General features: G+C 36.2%; 1 protein-coding gene and 1 long non-coding RNA gene across 2 annotated transcripts in view; one reads left to right on the top strand and one right to left on the bottom strand.

Annotated features, from left to right (window-relative positions):
* Octalpha2R (alpha2-adrenergic-like octopamine receptor) overlaps positions 1–22,814 on the bottom strand; it is a 492,102-nt gene that overhangs the window by 258,114 nt on the left and 211,174 nt on the right. The window lies entirely within an intron of this gene.
* On the top strand, positions 14,658–15,563 carry LOC147873986 (uncharacterized). Its single transcript, XR_015534939.1, has 2 exons — positions 14,658–14,968; positions 15,249–15,563. It is a non-coding gene; the product is annotated as an uncharacterized LOC147873986 (long non-coding RNA).

Below are 22,814 nucleotides of genomic sequence, written 5' to 3'. Positions count from 1 at the left end.
TAGGCGTGCATGTTGAAGAAAATTAAAAGGTAAATTAATTGGTAAATAAGTTACGACGGTATTTTAATAAACCGGAAATGCGTAATCCGTAAAGGAATACATGATTTCCACACATACGTTCTTTGGACCCTTACATTCCTAATGTCCTACGTAACTCTTGCTAACCTGGTATTGATCTTCTGGGTCTCATGAAAGCAGGAAATTCCTTGAACAGATGAGGTACTATGAATTTCCATCAACAAAAGTGTTACTGCTATTTTTTTCCTTTGCTTAGAGGAATACACAATATAATGTCTGCACGGGCACCAAACACCTCTTAAAAACGTTTCCTTACTGTTTCTCTTGATTTTCCCCAAGCTCAGTTATAATTCCACTTATCCACGGTCACTTATCTTCACCCAACCCACGCACACGATCTTTGTATTCATCCCTAACTACAGTCACCTCTTTTACAGACTATGTTGCTAATATTAAGATTATCCCATTTCTTAGTATTTTTACACTAATCGTGTACCTGTACGAAGCTAAAGAGGTTTAAGATTCTCATTTTAAGCTTTCATATTCTTCATTTCTCTGTCTTGTCGTCTTCTTCTCTTCACTGACTAGGCAACATGAAGAGTGAATGAGTCTTAACGTTTTTGTCATTTTATATGTTTTTAATTCCTAAATAACTTTAATCACTAGTTACCAGTTCAGTCTTACACTAACCCACATATCTGTATCATCCTGTATGTAGTAATCGCTTCAACTATAAAAAAAAGTTCTTTCTGTCGTATTTCAAAGCCATAATCAAACTTGACGAAACATTTTTGACGCAAACCCCAAATGCTAAATGTAATTGAAATTTGTTTGATAATTTCGGACATATTGAAGCGGACAGTCGTTACTATCTACAATCTGTTTATTTCATGCGCATTCCCATACAGATCTTATCATTTTTTCACAAAGACCATGAAGCCGAAAAAGATAAAACCTGTTATTTACATAATCTGTCACGTGAAGTGGTTGAATACACGAAAGGAAATTTTACGTGAAGTCCTTTAATTGAGATGGAACTTGTGCTTGTTTTGTATAAATAGACCACTTCTGAAGTACTTTAATGGTACTTAAGTAATGTTGAAAGAAGCAGTCACTACTTACTGTGAAAGTTCTGGCCCTAAACGTTTTGAAGCTTCTTCAAAACACAGAAGAACCTTACAAAGGAGAAAGAAGGTCCTTCAGAGAACTTGATAACACTCGAACATCGATCGTTGTATCTTAAAATCCACTTTCGGGACGGCTGCAGAGCAGCGCGCTAAAATTCAAACACTTTCCTAAGCATAAATCGGACTGCGATAATACGTAGTTGACTTAATGTATCCCCTACGTGACACTACGGGATTTCTGCTGACGACTGATGTGTCCACCCATCTCCGACAGGTCGTAACTGATGGGCCAGACGAAGTAAGTCTCGGAGGAATTTAAAGACGTTAATGCATCAGTATCACCATCAAAGGCTGTTTTATTGTTCATTAGGTAATTTAATATACGTTAAAAATTTTAATGCATCCCCGCTTTAACTGTCTTTAATTCTGCATTTTGCCGCCGTGCAGTGCATTTATGGGTCTGTATGTTTTTCAGAATAAACAGCAATTATATCCTAAAGCAACAGTAACCAAATGGTATTTGTAATAGATGTGCTCCGTGTTTACTTTAAGGTACGAATTAATTTCTTAAAATATTTTTGAAAACACTATTATATGCTTTTCCATGTTATAATTTAACATATATAATCAGGACGTAAAAATGCCATAATCCCTGTTTAAGCCTCTGCAGCTTGTCATCACAATATCTTCACTCACATTCTATCCTTATCAGAAGTATGAATAGTCAGAGCCTTCAACCTTCTAAAATGTAATGATTTCTCTCTCTGAGGAGCACAACCGTATCTCGCTTCCCCAAAATGTTTTCTTTGTTCCTACATATCTACTATCCTTCCAAGCTTCTTTCCCCACTTGAAAGTGTTCATACTTATGTTAATTTACGGCCATTATTTCAGGAACGTAATCATAAAACAGAAACAAATTCAACATGCAATACTGAAGTCGGTAAAATGTAATTATAGCTAACAAGTTTTGAAATATGTCACACAGATTGTTTTATTTTTAAAATCCTCATTCCCTTTAATAATCTATACTGAGAATTAACACTTTAGACTCTTTCCTTAATTCACCAAAATATGCGTCACGCTGTAATAGCACCTGTACATTTCTACAGATGTTCATTCGAATCTTGACGAGTACCTGGCTATTCCCACTGAGGGTCCGCATTGTTTCCATTAGACTGCAGAAGACAATCCAGTTAGAACTTACAAAACCATGATTGCTTCATTCAGCGTCTTTATCTGAGCACAGTTCATTTTCTGTCCCAATTAATTTCACTTTACGACACGTATTAAGACCATCGTTAAGCAACATGTAATAATATTAGTATGTATTACACATAATAAATAGTTTAATTATTTAAAGTAACAGTTTTACATAGCTGAGATGTTTGACAGCCCTTACCAAGCAGCAAACAGAGCCCAAATTAGGAGCTTAATTTCTGACTGGGCCCTTGACTGCTCTCGGGGTTATATAATTTACTTTAAATAAAGAAAAAGATTACATAATAAATGATGGCTTAATAGGATACCTAGGCTCATTTACAACAAATTGCTGAAGACCACAAGCTGCTTTTCTTATTTCTTTTTAAATACTTTGAAAAGCCTTTTTTACCTCAAGTAATTATAGAAATTACAGGTTAAATTTGACTCAAACAAATGTATTTAGTTATAAAACACAAATTAAAAACTATATTAATTGACATTTTAGCACAATAATCTTAATTATTCGAAAGTCAAAACTTTAAATACACTAAAGCTAATAACATTTGTAAACAACATATTTTCGATTGTTATAGCTAGAGTGTGTTTTTCTATTGATGATGATATTAATTAAAATTAGTGAACGTATCATGCATCATAAAAGGTGGGTAACTTCAGACTGTTCAGTCTTTGATAGTTTATCAATAATGAATCCAGCCAAATATGGTCTTTCATTAAGTTATCCAAACACGACCACTTTCAATCACGTTGACAGTTTGCACATGGGAACTGTGGTGATTTTTCTTCGGACTCTAAATAAGTCTCTGTAAACGTAAAAAGTATAAGATAATTCATGTCCACTGAACTGCCTGACTCCCAATTCTTACACACTGCAGGTTTTGTAATAATCTGAGCAGAATGCGGGAGTTAGATTCACCATTTGTATACGAATTAATCAGAGGTTTAATATAAAGTTTCTTGAGTGAAATCACAATGAAAATAATTATTTATATAAACTACTCAATCATTTTCGATGGTGCAGGATATACTTTAAAATTTCGCCATTTTATAACGAATTCTTTTCGGGCTACTAGCCGTGTCACGTGGTTTAATGCAGAAAACACCAACGTTTCGAGAATCATTTTCGTACTCGTCCTCAGGGTTCTGAATTTTGTTCTCGAAACGTTGGTTTTTTCTTTGTTAAACCATACGGAGGTCGCAAATCAAGCTTACGCATTTCTTAAAATGTATTCAGTTCAAACATGAACTCAAGAATGATTGTATATAATATTAAATATCTGGCGTAATTGAATAATCGGACTTTCGTTGCATCTTCTAAACCTCTCTTTTACACCTTTTATTTGTATTACACCGATTTACAAAGACTACAAACGAAAGATAACTTACGTTTAAACGAGTTAATTTCAATGATCCTTAAAACTACATTTTAGTACGTAAAGCGCAAGAGAAATTTTTTTTAGTTTATAAGTTGTGCCTTGCTAGTCTATTGAATTTTATACTTCTTGAAGTTTTGTTTCAACGTAATTTATAAACCCAGGCATTTTCTTTGCCCATTCTGGCCTCTTCCGGCATTGGCAGTGTTAACGGTACGAGTCATCAATAAGGCGAAAAGTCCTTCCCTAGTTGATGGCAAAAATGAATACAAAAGGACCATGCAGTTTGATGTGGTATAAAATCGATGCTGGACGTTAGTATAAGATACTTCATGTTCAAGGCTTTGGCTTTTTCAGATGTGACCGAAATGTAAGGAGTGATGAAAATACTGGAGCAGACGGGTTTGGTAGCCACATGGTCTTCTTTTTAAAAGGAATGTGTAACTTAAACAGTTAGGCAACCGAACAGTATGTTCCTCGTTAAAGTTGGTACCCACCCACAAGTCCACACTGAATTATAACTCAGTAGCCCAACACAAATAAATCATTTTTCCTGTTGTAAAATGGGCGTGTAAGTCAGTTTCTCATACAAGTGTATACTGTAGACTGTGGATGTCTATGAAGATCATTTTTGCTTAGGAGAATATTTGAAGTTACAAAAGACGAAGTACCAGGATAGTAGAGAATATTAAACAATACATGAAATTTGTAATTGTATACTTTACTAAATAGTTTTATTGTTATCAGTACTAGAAGCATAATACGTTCACGAAGTCCGGACGAGAAAATATATACATTTTAATTGTTAAATTTGAAGGGAAGTGGCCATTTGCAAGATCTGGGTCTAAACACGATAATATTCAAATAGTTCTTAAAGAAAAATGTTGAATGTTAATGTATACTGAATTTAAGTGCATCATGATAATATCCAGTGGCGAAATGTTTTGAAACCTGAAATTTACCTTGAATTCCTATAAAAGACAAGAAAATCTTTCAGTTTGTTAACAGCGACTGGTCAATGAAGTTACCGGCAGATCTCTAATTACATTTATGCAACACTGTAGAGGATATGTATAAAAATAAATATGGACTTCTCCATACTCCACAAATATCCGCTTTTTTCCGTGTCAGTTTAAACTGCCCCGTGGAAACGTTTTTCTATCCGAGCTGCTTCACAAAGTTCACATGTAAAAATAGAACACCGAAGTAAGCAAACGTGCAAAGAGATGGTGATTTGGAAAAGGGTATCAATGATGAATTGTGTGCTCCACGTGTGTCTATCACATTTCTTCAAAACAAGCAACAAAACGAGAAAAATAATGGCTGACTTAAAAGTATAAGAAATGGTGATGGATTGAGTTTTACGTCACCGAAAAGGTTCAAGGAGAAAGACGAGTTGTGAACGAAATTGCCCAGAGAAACTATTGTATATGCGACATAAACAAAACAAAAAAAAGACAGAACGAGATTTTGATGCTTCGAGAAAATGTGATTTCATGCATATTGTAAAATTGTGTGGTGGCAAATTTTATAAAGCGGAAGTGCTGGGAAAGGATAAAAGAGAAGACACAACAAGGAGGCAGGCGCTGTTGGCTTCAAAAGCAACGTATTCGAGATATACAAAATGTCCAGCGTCTGTATCCAATTTCCAGTGCCACGTTTTTCGTAAAAATGAAGGAACAATCTATCACCAATCTAATCAAAATTTTCCAAGGCAGCAACTCATCGTAAAACGTACTACATGACATAAACACACATTTCATTCCGATCCTCAAATTGATTTGAAGCTATTTACGTTATGTTGAATACTTCATTAAATAGATCAACAAAATCATTTTCAAGCTTCGGGTACCGTGAGCCATCTAGTTAGTTAGTTATGTAGGGTGATATTATACAGTGTGGCCAACATGGAAATAAAATATTTTTCAGTAAATAAACGAGCTGCAAGACAGATGACGCAATGGAAATAACAAGGAACATGTTTGGAAAATATGAATATTCATTTGCGTAACTGACACCTTTCTACAGCAAATCTGTGTTTTATTTTATGGGATTGAAAGTTCCGAGTTCCTAGCATAATCTGCTGTAAACACTCAGGAAATATTAACAGTTTTGGAGAGTCGAAGTAGAAGCTTTTCCTGTTGTATTTAATCGTCTCATTCTTTTATCTAAAAAGGGAACTAATGTCAGTTACAAAAATTCTGAGTTTAGAAACGGAAACGTAAGAAATTTTTAACATACTATTAGGTGTTAAATATGAGCCGGGATAGCTCAGTCAGTATAGTGACTAGCTACGGGTTGGACGGCCAGGGTTCGATCCCCGACGGGGGCAGAGAATTTTTCCTCTAGCCCCTGCGTCCAGACCGGCTCTGGGGCCCACCCAGCCTCCTCTACAATGGGTACCGGGGTCCTTTCCCGGGGGTAAAGCCGGCCAGGGCGTGATGCTGACCACTCACCCCCATCTAGTGTCGAGGTCAAGGAAGAGAGGAGCTGTACCTCCACTCACCCCAAACACCTACATGGCGTATAGTGGGACAAACTTTACTTTACTTTATTAGGTGTTAAATATTAACGCACTTATCTGTGCTCGGACTGACATAAACGTACGGCTATTATCTTCAGTCCTTAAACATTCCTATTTTTTGCCATACTCTCGTAATACCTCACTATGTTTAAGTTAATTTATTTGGTAGAATTTGAAAACGCCGGATTTAATCCCATTTAATAACTACTTGCAATCCAACTTCATGGAACAGAGTCCTTATTGACTGCACTGGTTGGGTGGTTTCGCACTCTTGCTTCGTACAGAGGAGATACTGCGGTTAAATCTCGATCAACGAATCAACTACTACGAGCAATGTATTTCATTGTTTACGTCACTCCCTCCAGGTCAATTCCGAAGGTAGCATCTTAAATCAGGATCCTATCCCTTTTCCATGCCCTCTAAATTCATTATTTATTAATCATCTTGTAATTTAAAGGTATATACTAACAGTCATTAAATATGTAAGACTTGAGGTTCTCACAGCGGTGAGTATGAAGATTTCTGTCTTCTGGGTTATTGCGCTGTGTAGTCTGGTCGATGTTAACCAACGTTTCAGAGGTCATACTGCCTCTGTCATCAGGGCGATGAATATGCCAATAGGGTGTGAGGAGTTGGATTTATAGGCCCACGTGCTACCATTGGTCCACTCCCACACCTGCTCCCATTGGCTCGGGGCAGGCTAAACCTTTCACTTCCCTGCCTATAAATCCAACTCCTCACACCCTATTGGCATATTCATCGCCCTGATGACAGAGGCAGTATGACCTCTGAAACGTTGGTTAACATCGACCAGACTACACAGCGCAATAACCCAGAAGACAGAAATCTTCAGTCATTAAATAAATCGCAATACAATATTCGCTTAACTAGTCAACAAATTCCTGTCCTTCCACGGACCCAGAAGGTTCATTACTGCGTTAACAGCAACATGCCATTGCTCTCTGTTCTCATCACTTGAATTCTGTCAACAATATCACAGCCTGTTTGTTTAAATCATAAAGACTCTAATCCTCTAATTTATTCCTATACCATCCAAGCTGTGACTTTTATTTTAGTTTCCTGACTAAAAATGTATGTTTAATGTTCACTTTCACGTGCTTGCTCCATGTTAATATTATTTAATTCTTCTACTATTGATCAATCTAATATTTGAAAAAGATTAGTGTTTAAATTATCAAGCTCCTATGTATGAAATTTTTAACAGCCCCCCCCCCCCCCCCCCGTTATCTCTAATTTCTCCTCAACACCCTTGTCCTATTCCATCTTTGGATGCTTTAAACGCTTTACGTGCTATCAGAGTCAGGGCTTTCTATTTTAACATATTAAACACTGTGACACAAGAATGTGATTTCTTTAAGTGCTGAAGTAAGCGGGACAGAAGATCTCTAAAGAAAGATACTTTTGATAGAACAATTTACATTTATAACGTGATTAACTATATATTCTTTTCACATAAGTTAACAGTAAAAACGTAACTAATTCCGTAGAGCACAATCATTCTCAGAAACCTAATACTCGGTCAGATAGTGACGAAACGCCACCACGGTTTTCACGTAACCCGAAAGTTCGTTGTCGTGTTCACAAGACCGCACAACAAGAAGAATCATTATAGTATCATATATACTTAATGGACGTTTCGACAACTTTTATAAGACTAGTGTTTTGCATAAGAACCCTGTCCCTACGACTTACGATACATATCGTCAGAAAAAATAAAAACGTGATCTCCATAGTCTCAATGCGCACGATATTTCCAACATAAAATTTCACAAGCATCAGTCGAAATCGTCACTGCTCGTATCTTTCTTTAAGCTGCGCCTGTTACACGCCGATTGAAGTTCCTGATTTGTGACACCGCGTAGTCTTTTAAGTTGTTGCCAACTTTTCGGAGGAACTTACATCCTCAGTCTCCCGCCATGAAGACGGAAGCGACACATTCCTCTCTGAAGTTTTTTATCACCTCTGAGACCACCAGAGTTGCAGCCCAGAATGTTACAAACGACATTTACACAGCCGAGAAGACCTCGAATCTCAAATAAATTTTCATCTTTTCATACCGAATAGTATTGAAAGTCACAACAGGAGAGTGCAGCGGATAAGAATAGATTTTATTCATTTTGGTAAATTTTAGTGTGTTATGACCAGTCAAACAAATGTGTTTTTTAAGTTCATATATGAGAATATTTGAATTTGTTACATTACAAAATTATTATTTTTAAAGGAATATGCATAAGGCAGTGGGGAATTTTAACCAAATTTTTCAAAACTACTGATAGTCCAATAAAGACCAAAATACCTAAAGTGGTTGAGAGAATTTGGTATATAAAAGGAATATTAGAATCTCTGTTATAGTCCGCTTTTGTTATGTAATGTGTAAATGCACTTCATATCGTAAAAAAGTTTTGACTTAAGTATACAAGTAATCAGCATTAAAATAACTCTGTCCATTTCTGAAACTCTCAAAGTAACTAAAAAGAAACTTTGATATTGCGACGAATCATGCAATTCACCATTTAGCTCCCAATACTTCATGTTTCATTGACAAGTTCGTTACTATTTAGGCTCCAAACTGTCAAAACATACTGAATGGTAAGTTATTACCAGAACTCTGACACAGAAATAAATCAATAGAATATTGTCAAGGAAACACGCAACACATAATGAAAATTCGATAAAGTGTTGTGTTAGTAGCAATCAACAAGCACTGCTCGAGGGCCAGTTTAAAACACTCAAAATTCCGATGAGACTGCAAGAAAAATTATAATCCTATTTACCTTTATTGAGTAGGCTTATATGTTGTCTTACAAGATGAGAAAAACAAAATTTTACAAAAAACTTTTTTAACACAGGATAAATTACTCTCAATCATAGAACAGCCGAAACACTGGCGTCGTGAGATCTGCTCCTAATGCTCGACTTTTTTGTTGTGTGGTACTATGTAAAATTTGCGTATTATAATCGACCGACACTCTTTTCCTGGGCTATTGACAAATATAATAAAATTGTTTTATAAAAACTTCCCAGCAACCCTGTAAATGAAATTGCTAAACTTCTAATAGGAATCGCCACTATATAGTCTAAGCTGCTGATAACGTCGTTATATAAAAAATAATATATAAATGAATGTGGAAGATACTGTAAATTTCTTTGTTCACATATCTCTTAACTTTATCTACAAAATGAAATAAATTAATTCTGGTAATAGTCTTCAATATATTCTGCTGAAAGAGTTAAGTTTTAATTAGGAGAATTTCAAGGATTTCAAGGAGGTGATGATGATAATGATGTTATTTTCAGTTCTTCAGATTTAATTCAATTTGACACGTAACAATACAAGCGTCCTAAACATATACAACTGTTTCGAACATTCTCGATATGGTAAATGTTCAATGAAATGCAAGAAACAATAGCCTAAGATTTATCAAACTAGAATTATCACGCTCTAAAAAAAATTAGTAATTTCTGTTCTTTTAAATATCCGACTCACAGCAAAATATTTGAAGCAAGTGTTCTAGGTCATGATGTGCTGCACATCATCTGTCACAGACTCTTTGACTTTATTGAGAAATTTCATAAAGTTCGTTTATGTGGATCGACACACGCATCAATTAAATTTAATCAAGAATTCTTGGTTTATCACTAAAATATAATCCGTTTAGTAGCTTTGAGGGCAAATTATTGTGACTTATATAAGAATGGCAAGAACTTCAAATTATGTGTTGATTAGAAACTGTTTTTCAAAGACATTTTAACGCATTTTGAAGTTAATAGTATACAAGTTATCAGACCAATATCCATTAGCCTTTTTCATGGCAAGCGTACAGAAATATTGTACGAAGTCTCAAGACATAATTTAATTTTCACGAAACTACTTTCAGCATCACAGAATGAGTTTTAACCCACTCGTGACATACAACCTGCTGCCCAGCCACAAGATTGATCACCTGACGCCTTAAGTTCTTTAGGAACTGTGGGTGACAGTATGTCTATATTATAGAAAAAACATTAGTTTTGTAATTCTATATCATAATTCACGTTTGGTAATGCAATGTTAGTGTTTTAGTGAAAATAGGTTGTGAACTGTAGAAACACTTCGGTCTTATTACCAAAACTTACCTCTACTTTCAGATCAGCTAAGTTATGAAATGCTTAACTAAGTACCGATGACACGATTATGTGTTTCTATGTGAAGGAAGTCGCACACATCATGTAGCGGTGATAGATGAATAGGGGCTGTGGTGATATATTGATTATCACAGGAAAAAATTATAATTCGTAATAAAGCAGATTCCAATGTCACTTAGTGCACTTTGGTAATCGTGTTTTATTTTAAATACAGATTGTGAATAGAAGGAATTATTATTCTTTACATCTGAACGCTGCCTTTACTCCGAGAACAGCCAAATTTGGCGGAGTGAACGATAATGTGCTGTTTGGTCAGGATTATCGCGTATATCATCAGATGTTGATAGATGAGTAATGAGCAACGGTGGGATGATTAGTAGGTTAGAAGAGAATGCTGAAGAACTCGAAGGAAACATACTCCAATGCCACATCATCCAGAAAAATTGGACCATACTAAACAGCGTGGATAACAGAACTAATTTTGTACGACAAATTTTTTATGTCAATAAAATATCCTCAGGTAACAGCCGCGTTAACTGCTTACCGTAGTAAACCGACGTTTCGGGAGCCAACTCTGTCTCCATTATCAGGGTTCTGATACGACTGAATACCTCGGTCGTATTTGAACCCTGATGATGGAGACAAAGTTGGTTCCCGAAACGTCGGTTTACTACAGTAACAAGTTAACGCGGCTGATTGCCCGAAAATTTTTTATTGATTGTACTCGCCGCGAAGTCTCAAATCCTAAATTTTTAAAGTATTTCTGAAACTGACAACTTCGGGTGGGATAAAGGGCAGACATTTACGACCTATACATTATGTATTATTTTTGTGCAATTTGTGCCAAATACTTCTAAAAACTAAAATTCTAATACCGATAGAATCTCAATTTAATAGCACAGGACAGCACGTTTTAGTAGTTACAAGTTTTGTGTCGTATTTGAGGATTGGGTTCTGGAGAGCAATTAAAATCATTAGTACTTTACATGATCTTTCTCAAACCCTCAAGTGAATATCATGAAATAAATCACAGCACTTTACAGTTAGTCGTGAAACATAGAACAGCAACGTAAACTTGATATCTTTAAGTCCGACTCTTATCTGTATAATATGCGTAATTAAAATTAAATTTGTACCTCAATGGAAACAAAACGCGTCTCAATTAATGTTACGGCCGAGTGGTTAAAACTTCTGATTCATACTCGGTAGATTCAGGGCTTAAGTCTCTGGCCGTAAACCAGATTTCCTGACGTTTTTCGTTTATTTCCTCAGTCCTTCCATACATGTCGAATAATATCTTGAGGTAGGTCATGATGGCATCCTTCCCTATCCATTGATATTCATTATTCAGTGACCATCTTACCATTCGACAATATACATTCCGAAATAATTACTATTTTGTATTTAGAATATATTAATTTAAAGTTGTTTGCATGTTGTTTTTAGATATTTAGTACCTTCCTGATTTTTTCATATTTTTTTTTATTATGGTTGGGCATGCTTTTCTTACTTCGTCAGAACAGACTTTTTCATATATTCATATTCGCGGGGAGTGATTAAATTTGTTAGGAATAAATCAATACATAAATGAATATGGCTGTCTTCTGGGTTGTTGGGTAGTGTAATCTTTAGAAGTTTACCGACGTTTCAGAGGTCTAGGCTGCCTCCTTCATCAGAGGGATGAATAAAGGCCTACTCATAGCCCTGATAATGGAGGCAGCAAGGACATCTGAAACATTTGTAAACTTCTACTAAACTACACGGCGCAACAACCCAAAATAAAGCCATCTCCATATTCACCACCGTGAAATCCTTAATTCCTATAAATAAATAAATGACACCATTAGAAACGGAAGATAAATTAGTTAATGATATTTATAAAACTATCGCTGTTTATTTTGAGGATAACAGGAAAAGCATAAGTAAATTAAGTCAGAAAAACATAGAATTACTGAATGTTAAAATAGGAGGTACACAGATGTATAATCGTGCCTTAAAGGGTTAAAGGCAGCATTTGTTACACTAAACAGACGTGCGGAAGAATGGTCATAGGATCCGTTCTCAAACCTCAGTAGATAAATTACAAAAGGGATCCTGTCATTTGTTTTAACAGAACCATAAAAAGTGGCTGTTTGCATATGATGCAGGGGAACGTTCCGCTGGTGGTACAGACAGCAGGCGTTGGCCTTCATCGTTTTTAATTTCCAGTCCTTATTCAAACGAACGGAAATAAACAGATTTTCAATTAAATTTCAAACTATGCACACACTGGGAAGCAAGTTTCAACGCAAACAAAAATGTAAGGGAAAGAAAAGTTTCAAGCTTCACAGAACTGTGAGATTTTTTTAAACGACTCTAGAGCGAAACATACATGAAATATATAGAAAGTAACTGAAACCGAAGTGCATATAGCTTTAACTGCTTCATATTTCAAACACCATATTAAATAAGATCGCCGTTAGGAGGCTGTATTTAAATTTGTAGCAGTAATCCTCTAATATCGACCATCATCCTGATTCAGGTATTTTACTCTGCTTCTCCCGACGAACACTGGGAGAAATAACTGCAATGGGCCACATTCAATATAAACTAGTTACTTAAAACGACATCATCACGTAATAAGAAATAAAGCAAATATATTTGTTATGCCTAAGAATGAAAAGTACATTTCAGGCTCATGCATTTCATGGATGTTTGGTAGATTTTACTATATATTTAACTACGCGTTAAAAACTGCACTTGTTATACAAAGCCTGAAAGGGAATTAAATTTGTTTAATTGAGAAAAACATGGGAGCGAATAACCGTGACATTCCTTTATATATTATGCCATTCCAGAGTGAAACAACTGAAGAAAAGTTAAAAAGTTGTTCGGATTTTTCTATGTTGCCATGCGATTGTACAGACATTGCTAGCTCCATGGAACACAGTCCATCTTCAGAAGCTAACAGTTGCTCAGATCAAGAAATCCCCAGCCCCTAAAGGAACCGGAACTCTCATCATCGTCCTCATAAGAGCCAATGGATCCTCCTCTGAGTCACATTAATCCGTTCCAAATAAATGCAGATTCTTTGGTAGATTATAATACGTTTTTGTATCATTCTCAAAATTAAGTCTACACTTATTACTCTCAATTGGCCTTTTCTCTTTAATGTTATACAGCTAAAATATTTTTACGTACTCCTGCGCATGCTAAATGTCCCATCCATCCCGTCAATACTAATAATTTGTGGGGATTACAGTTACAAAGCTTCTCGCTGTGCGCTTAATTTTTCCGTCGTCAAAAGTAACCTGTCGACTGTGTGAAATTGATTCGGCCCAAAATGATACCTTTAAAGACCAATTTTAAGTATGCATGTCGTTTAGTTCACCATTCAGTTACTGTGCATTTACGCATGTAATTTACTTATGGGTTTCGTTTGATTCTCAAAATAAACATTAATCATTTCCTTAAACAGTATTAACGAACAGATGTTTATAATAGAAGAGTGTCGTATTGTCTTTAAGGCTGGAACTAAGTTTTTAAATGTTAGGTATAAAAGTTGGTGCTTAAAGGGGTTAAAGCATGTAATACATCGAGGCAGGCTGTAACATAAAGCAAAACAAGATTTTACGCAGACATGGGAAAACAGTAAAAGCGGGCCGACATTTGTAGTTGGATGGTTTGGGTTCTAAGTAGATTGATATGTACAGGACAATCTTTACTTTAGTACCAAATCAATACAATATTAATTTATCTAATTTTTGTAACAATGCCTCTTCGATCACAGAAAACTTTAACTTACATAACTCCATCATTTTGTGCCCTGGATTATGTAGAAGCGTTTCTTCCACAATACGTTAACGAAGGCTCCCGTAATCCAAGACTTAATACTGATAACGTTCAAGAGAAAATTCATATATTAAGAAAATATGTAAAAGTTTTTCTAATATTTTATAAGGAAACAAATTGCAGTATTTCAAAGTAATTAATAACATTTGTTTTAAACTTAAGTTCCGAGGCCATTACAGGTTACGTTGGCTCAAACCCCTCTTACACCAAGTGCTAAAGAATTATATCTATTTTTCTGCTTCGAACAGTGGTGTAATTTCATAATCGCGCTGCAACAGACAAAGTTTCTTCCTGTTTCGTCATTCGGTCAGGTTCATGATGCAGTACATCTTCAACAATTTCTGGCGTCACTTTGTGAAATTGCCTTTGTCCCATCCTGTTCTTACCTTACCTTCTCCTGTCAGAGTGCGCCATGGTCACCTCCTGCTTTGCTATATTATACAGCGACCAGTGTGAGTCACAGTCTGTGCCCGGTGGTCGGTGGTCTGTGGTCGGACTTGTATTTCTTAACTAATTGTGAAATTGTTGTTAATCTGTGTCTGTTATTTTCCATTGTTGTGATGAATCCAGCCTTTCCGAACCCGGATTACCAAGAATGAGCTGGCATACGAGATTACGATATGTAAGGCAACACACAACAGTTGAGGGTCACCGACCTTCAAAGAAACTTGTGTGAACTAGCAGGCAACGAGATTCACGCCTCGACTTTGGACTACATCGAACCCCTGGGTGAGTTGCTAATCTTGCGTAATAAATTGAATGGGATTCAATAAGTTATAACAGAAGTTTGGGCTGACAACTTCATCAGGCTTAATCAATATGCCAGGATCTGACAGACTAATAATTGTTCTTCGAAACTTTTACTTGAAAATTATATCTATTTCAGTATTCTGTCACTAAATGCTGAACATCTACTGTGTGGGACTTTTTACAGGGCTGTCCCATTTGGGGAGAGGGATGTTACTTTTCCTTTGTATCACCCTGTTCTAACCTTACGTTCTCCCGTTAGACTGCGCCCTGGTCTCTTCCTGCTTTGCTATATTGTGCGGTGACCACTGTGAGTCACTCTCTGCAAGGCGATCGGTGGTCGGACGCTTAACGTCTCTTCCATTTCGTTTGGAGTAAATTGGATGGGCCCTTTCCCGTTTATAAAGTGGAGCCGAGAGCTGACGTAGGTTCCCGGGACAGCTTTGCTGATCCATCAATCGATTCTGTACGTGATAGTCTATATTTTTTAGGCACATATGTTTCTGCGTTTGATTTGTATTCTGCTAATAAATAATACTGTTTTGTATTTTAGTCAATAAATAAGTCTTACAAAAGATATGGGCCTGTGTGTGTTTCAACTCGCATAACACAAACGTTTTTCGCTCACAGCTAATTTAAAGAATAAAATTTTCTGATGTATGTTATTGTCTCTGCCTTTAACTAACAAATGAACTCGGAAGTTCATCGTAACACGAATGTTATTTTCCATCAACCTGGCTGACTAAATGGTGACCAAGTATGACTTATCTTGAAGATGACTGTCTTTTGAGATGTTGCGCCATGCTATTTTTCAGATACTAACCAACGTGTCAAGTATGTTCATTTCATATGGTTCTCTTTAAGTGCTCAGAACTAATAGATATGACTGCTAATTTGTACATGCTTTTTCTGTTACTGACTTCACCCAGAAATGTGCTGTATCTTATGCAGCCTACCTATTTTAGTAAAGTGAACTATGTAGATATAAGTGATTGGCTAATGTTAAGGGGTAGATCTGGGTAGGTGAGTAGAACGGTCTTTAGATATTAATAGAGTTTATCAGGATTTAAAAATGGTGTTGTTGTTGCTGTCTGGAGTTTCTACGTTTACACGAACGCTTTTTTAACGCTATTGTACATGTGGAATTTGTATAGTGTTCATGTAACTGCCCTTTTTGGCCTCTTCGATACGGATTATTAATAAACACTAGCACTCTAATGAAGAATCGTCGAGTAGGTGGACTGTTGACCTAACGTTTTAAAGGTGATTACTGCCTCCATCAACACGATGACATGAAGATAGCGGCAGGAAGTTCCTATGAAATGTCGTCCAGAGTCTACGAAAATACACGGCCCAATTTTTAACAAGACAACCGCCGTGAAGAGCAGGTATCTTGTCATGTCTTGTCTTTTCTGACGCCATTTTATCTCACCACGTCTTGTCTTGAGCAGCTGGTGTGGCCCATGGGATATTTTCTCGGTGCAGACAACACGATATATAGTCATCTGAAGTTACAAATCTTCTTCGTTATAAATGTTTCTACTTTCCCCTTTCATATTTACTTTGCCATTACCATCGAACAATATTTTGGAAGCAAAACATTGTATTCCATATTACCAAGAATTTCTGTGAAAGTAAACATTCTTATAAAAAACCTTCACATAAATGCATATACTTATCTGTAGGTATTGGGTGGATATTTTTGGCAGGAGTCTGAATGTCCTTCTCCCATAGTTTCGTCCATGTTTTTCACTACACGTTTCAATGCATTTTTTTAACATTTCAAATATTTGTCTTGTAAATCCGGGGAAATACTGTTACATGAGTCATTCTTTCTTCGTATTCACTGGAAGAAGTAGCACACGCTAGGGGCTGGGCTTTGTCGTAACTCACTGCCCGAGTACGAAAAGAAAGAAAAACTACATATTGTGCAGTTCAAATGGTGGTTGTAACGGGAAGCCATGATAGACCTGCCAGAAGCCACAGGAAAGAATCACACCTCAATTATTCTAAGCTCCACAATCGAAACCTTATGTACCAAAGGCAGAAGATTTGTTTCTTGCGACTATGGTTACTTCACTGGCTTTATGCTTATTTATTTACATATAAATTAGTTTTAAAATAAGTAATATCACTACTTATATCACACTATAATGTGCGCAGTCATAAATAATTTCATTATATGGTTATGAAAATGTGAAGCAAACATTTGCATTATTTGCTCTATATTGTCAAGAAATAAATTACATTAAAATGAAAAAAGAACAAGGATTAAATATTAAATGTTGGAAATATCCGGAGCGTAACACGTTAGACGAACATCGCCCAGTCTATGGCCATTTCATACAGAAGTTCGACTGGAACGGTTTCTGCTCTGCACGCTTCGAATGCCACGGAAACGTTTCACCATTCGAGATACTGCCGAAATATTTGGCACAGGAAAATATGGAAATGAATCCCTAAACTCATTCTGGCAAGTCAAGTAAGAACGAGATGAGAGGTAGTGATTCACAACGAGCATTAATATGCACTTGATGCGCGTCGAGTGCTTGAAGGTAAAAGACAGAGAGGCTCGAGTAGGTTAACACATGACGTAACCTGTGTGAACCTTCCTATAGTCACAGCGATATTGTGTCTATAAATCCATTCGAACTGCACTGAATTCAAAGCATTAATAAATGAAGATTTCTGTCTTCTGGGTTGTTGCGCTGTGTAGTCTGGTCGATGTTAACCAACGTTTCAGAGGTCATACTGCCTCCGTCATCAGAGTATGAAGATTTCTATCTTCTGGGTTGTTGCGCTGTGTAGTCTGGTAGTTTTTACTAACGTTTCAGAGGTCATACTGCCTCCGTCATCAGAGTATGAAGATTTCTATCTTCTGGGTTGTTGCGCTGTGTAGTCTGGTAGTTCTTACCAACGTTTCAGATGTCATACTGTCTCCGTCATCAGAGTATGAAGATTTCTGTCTTCTGGGTTGTTGCGCTGTGTAGTCTGGTAGATTTTTACCAACGTTCCAGAGGTCATACTGCCTCCGTCATCAGAGTATGAAGATTTCTGTCTTCTGGGTTGTTGCGCTGTGTAGTCTGGTCGATGTTTACCAATATTTCAGAGGTCATACTGCCTCCGTCATCAGGGCGATGAAGATTTCTGTCTTCTGGGTTGTTGCGCTGTGTAGTTTGGTCGATGTTTACCAACGTTTCGGAGGTCATACTGCCTCCGTCATCAGGGCGATTCTTAGTATGAAGATTTCTGTCTTCTGGGTTGTTGCGCTGTGTAGTCTGGTCGATGTTTACTAACGTTTCAGAGGTCATACTACCTCCGTCATCAGGGAGATGGATTGAGTAACATTTCGACCATCGTGTAATAACCCCAATTTTGTTTTTATATACTTCTTTCTACGAAACGTAGTGTATATATGTAGCGCATAAGATTTTTGTACACCCCTGAACCCAATTTTTTAAATGAACAGCTATCTATGTTTCCGATTTGGACGCTTTATTAGGAACACTTAGTTTTTTTTATTTTTTGCATGATATACATGACTTGTGTTTTGTTGAATATGTAAAAGTGCTACGAGCTTAATAAAACTATTATTCAAAGTCGTAAAATAATGCTTCCTACAAGTAGATGTTTTTGTGGGTAATTTATAACGTTAGATTTGATCTTTGTGTAAATATAGACTTATAATGGATCGATACTAAACAATACAGAAATACTAGTAACAATATCGATGTGGATTCCCAGCAGTAAAACTTACTTAAACCTTTATGCACTTTGGAACATGAAATGTGTAGACAGACAGACCGGTCAGTTCTATGCTACTTGCTGTTCACTTCTACAGGTATTGCAAATAACGGAAAGAAATTTCAGCACAGCAGAATTAGATTTATACAGGCGTTATATATGACGGAATTTCTTTAAAAATAATAATTATTTGGGATATCAGAAAGATATGTGCGAACATTCCACACGAGACCAAATAAAGAACCAAGTTTACGTTTTAAGAAAGAGAGATTTTTATTATAATCTTGCCTATTGTTGTTACTGTTATTTTACGGACTACTCTACTTTTACTGTGAATCGTAATTTGAATATTATTGCTACACCCAGGTGTGTTTCTGATGTTAGTGCATTCTGTAGGAACACTGGCATCTTTGACAAATATTATATTTTACTTAGTGTTTCTTGTCAGCTTTTATTGAAAATAATTTTTCTCTTTTCCTATATCCCCCTTATGTTTTGCTTTCACTGTATGTCTTTTCAATTTGAATGCTTGTCTGTAATTGGAATTTCAGCTGTTGTCAAGCACATTAACAAATTAAGTGAAATTATTTCAACTTATTTATAAAGTGATATTATTTTCCCTATTGCTTTGTGTGGTGAAAATTTTGTCTCTCACGTTAAATAAGTAAACTCAGATTAAAGGTATATGATCTGAAGCTTTCACTGCGACTAAGTATAAAGAATTCTTCTGAGGCTACCAGCCGTGTAAGGTGGTTTAATGGAGGAAACACCAACATTTCGAGTTATCTTTGCCATCGTCGCCAGTGTACCCTGGCTACGAGGATGAAGATAACTCGAAACTTTGTTGTTTCCTCCATTAAACCACCTTACACGGCTGGTAGCCAGAGAAAAATTTATCACACTGAATGTGTTTCAACCTTTGTGAGAGGGATGAACTGCCGGTAGGCTGCAGAAAACATAACATTAACTTTACAGTGTGTAGTCCTGGCCAAATATTGTCAGCATGGTTAAACTATCTGATGAGATGAGCAAAGCATTGATAGGTGAGAAATTCCTGTAAGACGGACTGGATTTATGTAACTTAGGATAGGAAACAGTGGCGGTCTCAGAAATAAATATTCGGATCTTATACAAGACGGGGAATTTACTGATAGCTGCCCGAATACTAGATTCTCCTTAAGAACTCTACTCCGTGAAGTCAGTTAGGTATATTATTATTATCTTACTATTTATAAATGTAAAATCAGTATCTCATGCTCATGGGTGCGTAACCTGACATCTGAGTAACAAAACGATATATATTCTGGGTATCTACAGGACGTTTAGAAAATAACATATGAAGAAACAGGATTCTGGAGAAAATTATTACTAGATATCTCATGATTTGTACCCATCATTAAATATTACTGAATGAACAAATCATGGAGGATGATACTGATTGTAATATTAACATTAATTTCACCGTAAATATGTGGACTGGATTAGTATAGACAACTCGTCGCACTTTTGAACGATTATGAATTTTCGGGTTGCATAAAATATGGGATAAGTTTTTAATATCTGGACGACTCCAAGCATTTTACAGATACTCTTCATATTTTCAACCTAAATACAAATACATTTCCGAAAGGAATTACTTATTCTGAATGATCCAATATAAATGTTTTAAGAGAATTAATTCAGTGGAATATTACCCTGAATGAAAGAATCAGAAATGCCCAGATTTCTTTAAATTAGGATTGTGCAAAATTCATTGTAATAACCTGTGCTATTCTCCTCATGTATTTATCTTTTTTTCAAAACAGAGATTCTGGGACAAATTTTAGAAATCAAATAAAAATAACTGTAACACAGCGAAATCAGAACCTTCTAGAATTTATATCCCTTCGTGTTGTGCCATAATTTTGACCAAAATTCTTGGGGAAAATTAGAAAGTTAAAAACATTAATTATTTTATTTTTCTAGTTATCCTTTCAGTTTGTTATTACAAGTTTTCCATAAATATGCTTACGTGCAGAATGGAAATGACGCCAATATTGGTGTGTGAATTATCATTCACAAAGAATACTTTGTAAAAACAGAACGGAATATGAAGCTTCTGACTTGAGTGTGCTTTCAAGAAATGATGACCACGAGTTAAAATCAACTTCAGGTGCTGTGAATTTTTTTCATTTAAAATCAATGTATCGTCTCTCCTAAGGATTAAAATATACAAAATGATGGTTGCAAAACATGGCCTCTCACTCTGAGGGAGGAACACAGATTGAAGGTTTTTGAGAAGATGATGTTGATGAGGATATTTGGGCCTAGGAGAGAAGACGATGGAGTATGGAGAAAACTGCAAAATGAAGAGCTTAAAATTTTGTACTCCTCCCCCAACACTGTCAGAGTGATTAAGTAAAGAAGATTTAGATGGGCGGGGCATGTAGCGCGCATGGATGGGAAAAGAAATGTGCACCGGGTATTGGTTGGGAAGCCTGAGGGAAAGAAACCTCTGGGGAGACCTAGACGTAGATGGGAGAATAATGTCAGGCGGGATCTATGGGAGATAGGAGTTGAAGGAGAGTGAATTTTTTTGGTCCAGGACAGGGACAAGAGGAGGACTTTGGTTAAGTCGGTGATGAATCTTCGGTTTCTGTAAGCAAGCCAGTTAGTTAGTTAGTTAGTTGTATCGTCTCTCCTGTTACGAAGGCTTCAAAAACTTGAACATGAATTATGTTTATCAGGAGAAAATTTAAAACGCAAACAGACTTTTTCCTGTATGAATTCCCGGCATCAAAATTAAAGATGACTTTTCTGGGATGTTGCACCGAGCACTCTAGAAACGTCGGTCACTCTTTGCAATGCTAAACGGCGCACCACTCCGAAACACAGGTGCCTTCATAGTCACCGTCTGCTCACGTTAACCTCTCAAGTGTTCATATTTTCTATGTCCAAAACTGTGTGCATCTAACCCAACTTAGCCTAACCGAACCTAACGCGTGTATAACCACTTGAAGCAGAGTCCACAACTAGATTATAGTCGTTCAGCCATTTACGAATTTCCAACATTCTATGGAGCCTGAATGTTAATCACTATTTCACCAAGGGTTCTTTATGTTACCAAATCCTGATCAAGTTTAATCCAGTCACATCCTCTTATAGCATTTAGTTAAAATTTCATTTTAATATTTTTCTTCCATCTATACCAACATTTGAAAAGTTTATCTTTCTTTAAAACGTTTCAACTAAAATTTCGTATGAAATTTAATTTCTGTCATGCGCACTTCATGCTCCGCCCACGAGTAATTATTATTATTACTATATATGGTCAAGAATTAAAGTAGTGAATACCATCATTTTCTGATTTTCACTTATATTCTATCCTTCTTATTGTCGGAAATGTGTTCTCAGACACTCTCATGTCACAACATTCTTCTCTTGGTGCAAGATGCTATAAGAACAGAGGTAAAACTCTATGTTTTATACTTTGATCTTTACCATTTTAGATAATGATTGGAAAACAAAATATCCTGAAGTGAAGTAAACATTCCCCGAATGTAATCTGCAATTAATTTCTAGTTTAATGTAATTCTGGTTATTCCTACCTTCCCAAATATTTCAACTTATCATATTTCAATACTAATTCGCTATATACACCCTTCATTAGTCCGACTTATGCAGAGTGCTGTACCATAATATAACATGTCGGAAACGCCTACAATTCCTAAAGCGTTTTACAGGTAGCTAAACAAAGCGAATGCCAACAAACACATTCTCGGAAATTTCGTCACTTGGTTGATTCCTCCAGTATAAAATCCATCATCTGATCTAGTAGGAGGAAAGCAGTTGTGTGTTAAGCAGCTTGCTGCGAAACAGCTGTTAAATTTACGATTGGTTTTCACGACGGAACTAATTATGGATGGCCATTAAACATCTTAGGCTATTGGACGTCGGCCCCTGACTTACAAATTCAATTCTAAGACAGATTCTGTGCTACTTGCAAGTGGAATTGTGGGTCAGGCTTTTTTTATATATATAAGAACCTTGACTTTTCCCTGACAGTCTTCATTTCACAAATGTCTCGCTCTCATCTATCATCGCC

Source organism: Zootermopsis nevadensis, unplaced genomic scaffold (assembly GCF_977971745.1).
Source record: "Zootermopsis nevadensis isolate Lab colony 2312 unplaced genomic scaffold, Znev_1.0 Znev_ptg000012l, whole genome shotgun sequence".
NCBI classification, from domain to species: domain Eukaryota; kingdom Metazoa; phylum Arthropoda; class Insecta; order Blattodea; family Termopsidae; genus Zootermopsis; species Zootermopsis nevadensis.
This window is presented reverse-complemented; position numbering and strand designations above follow the sequence as displayed.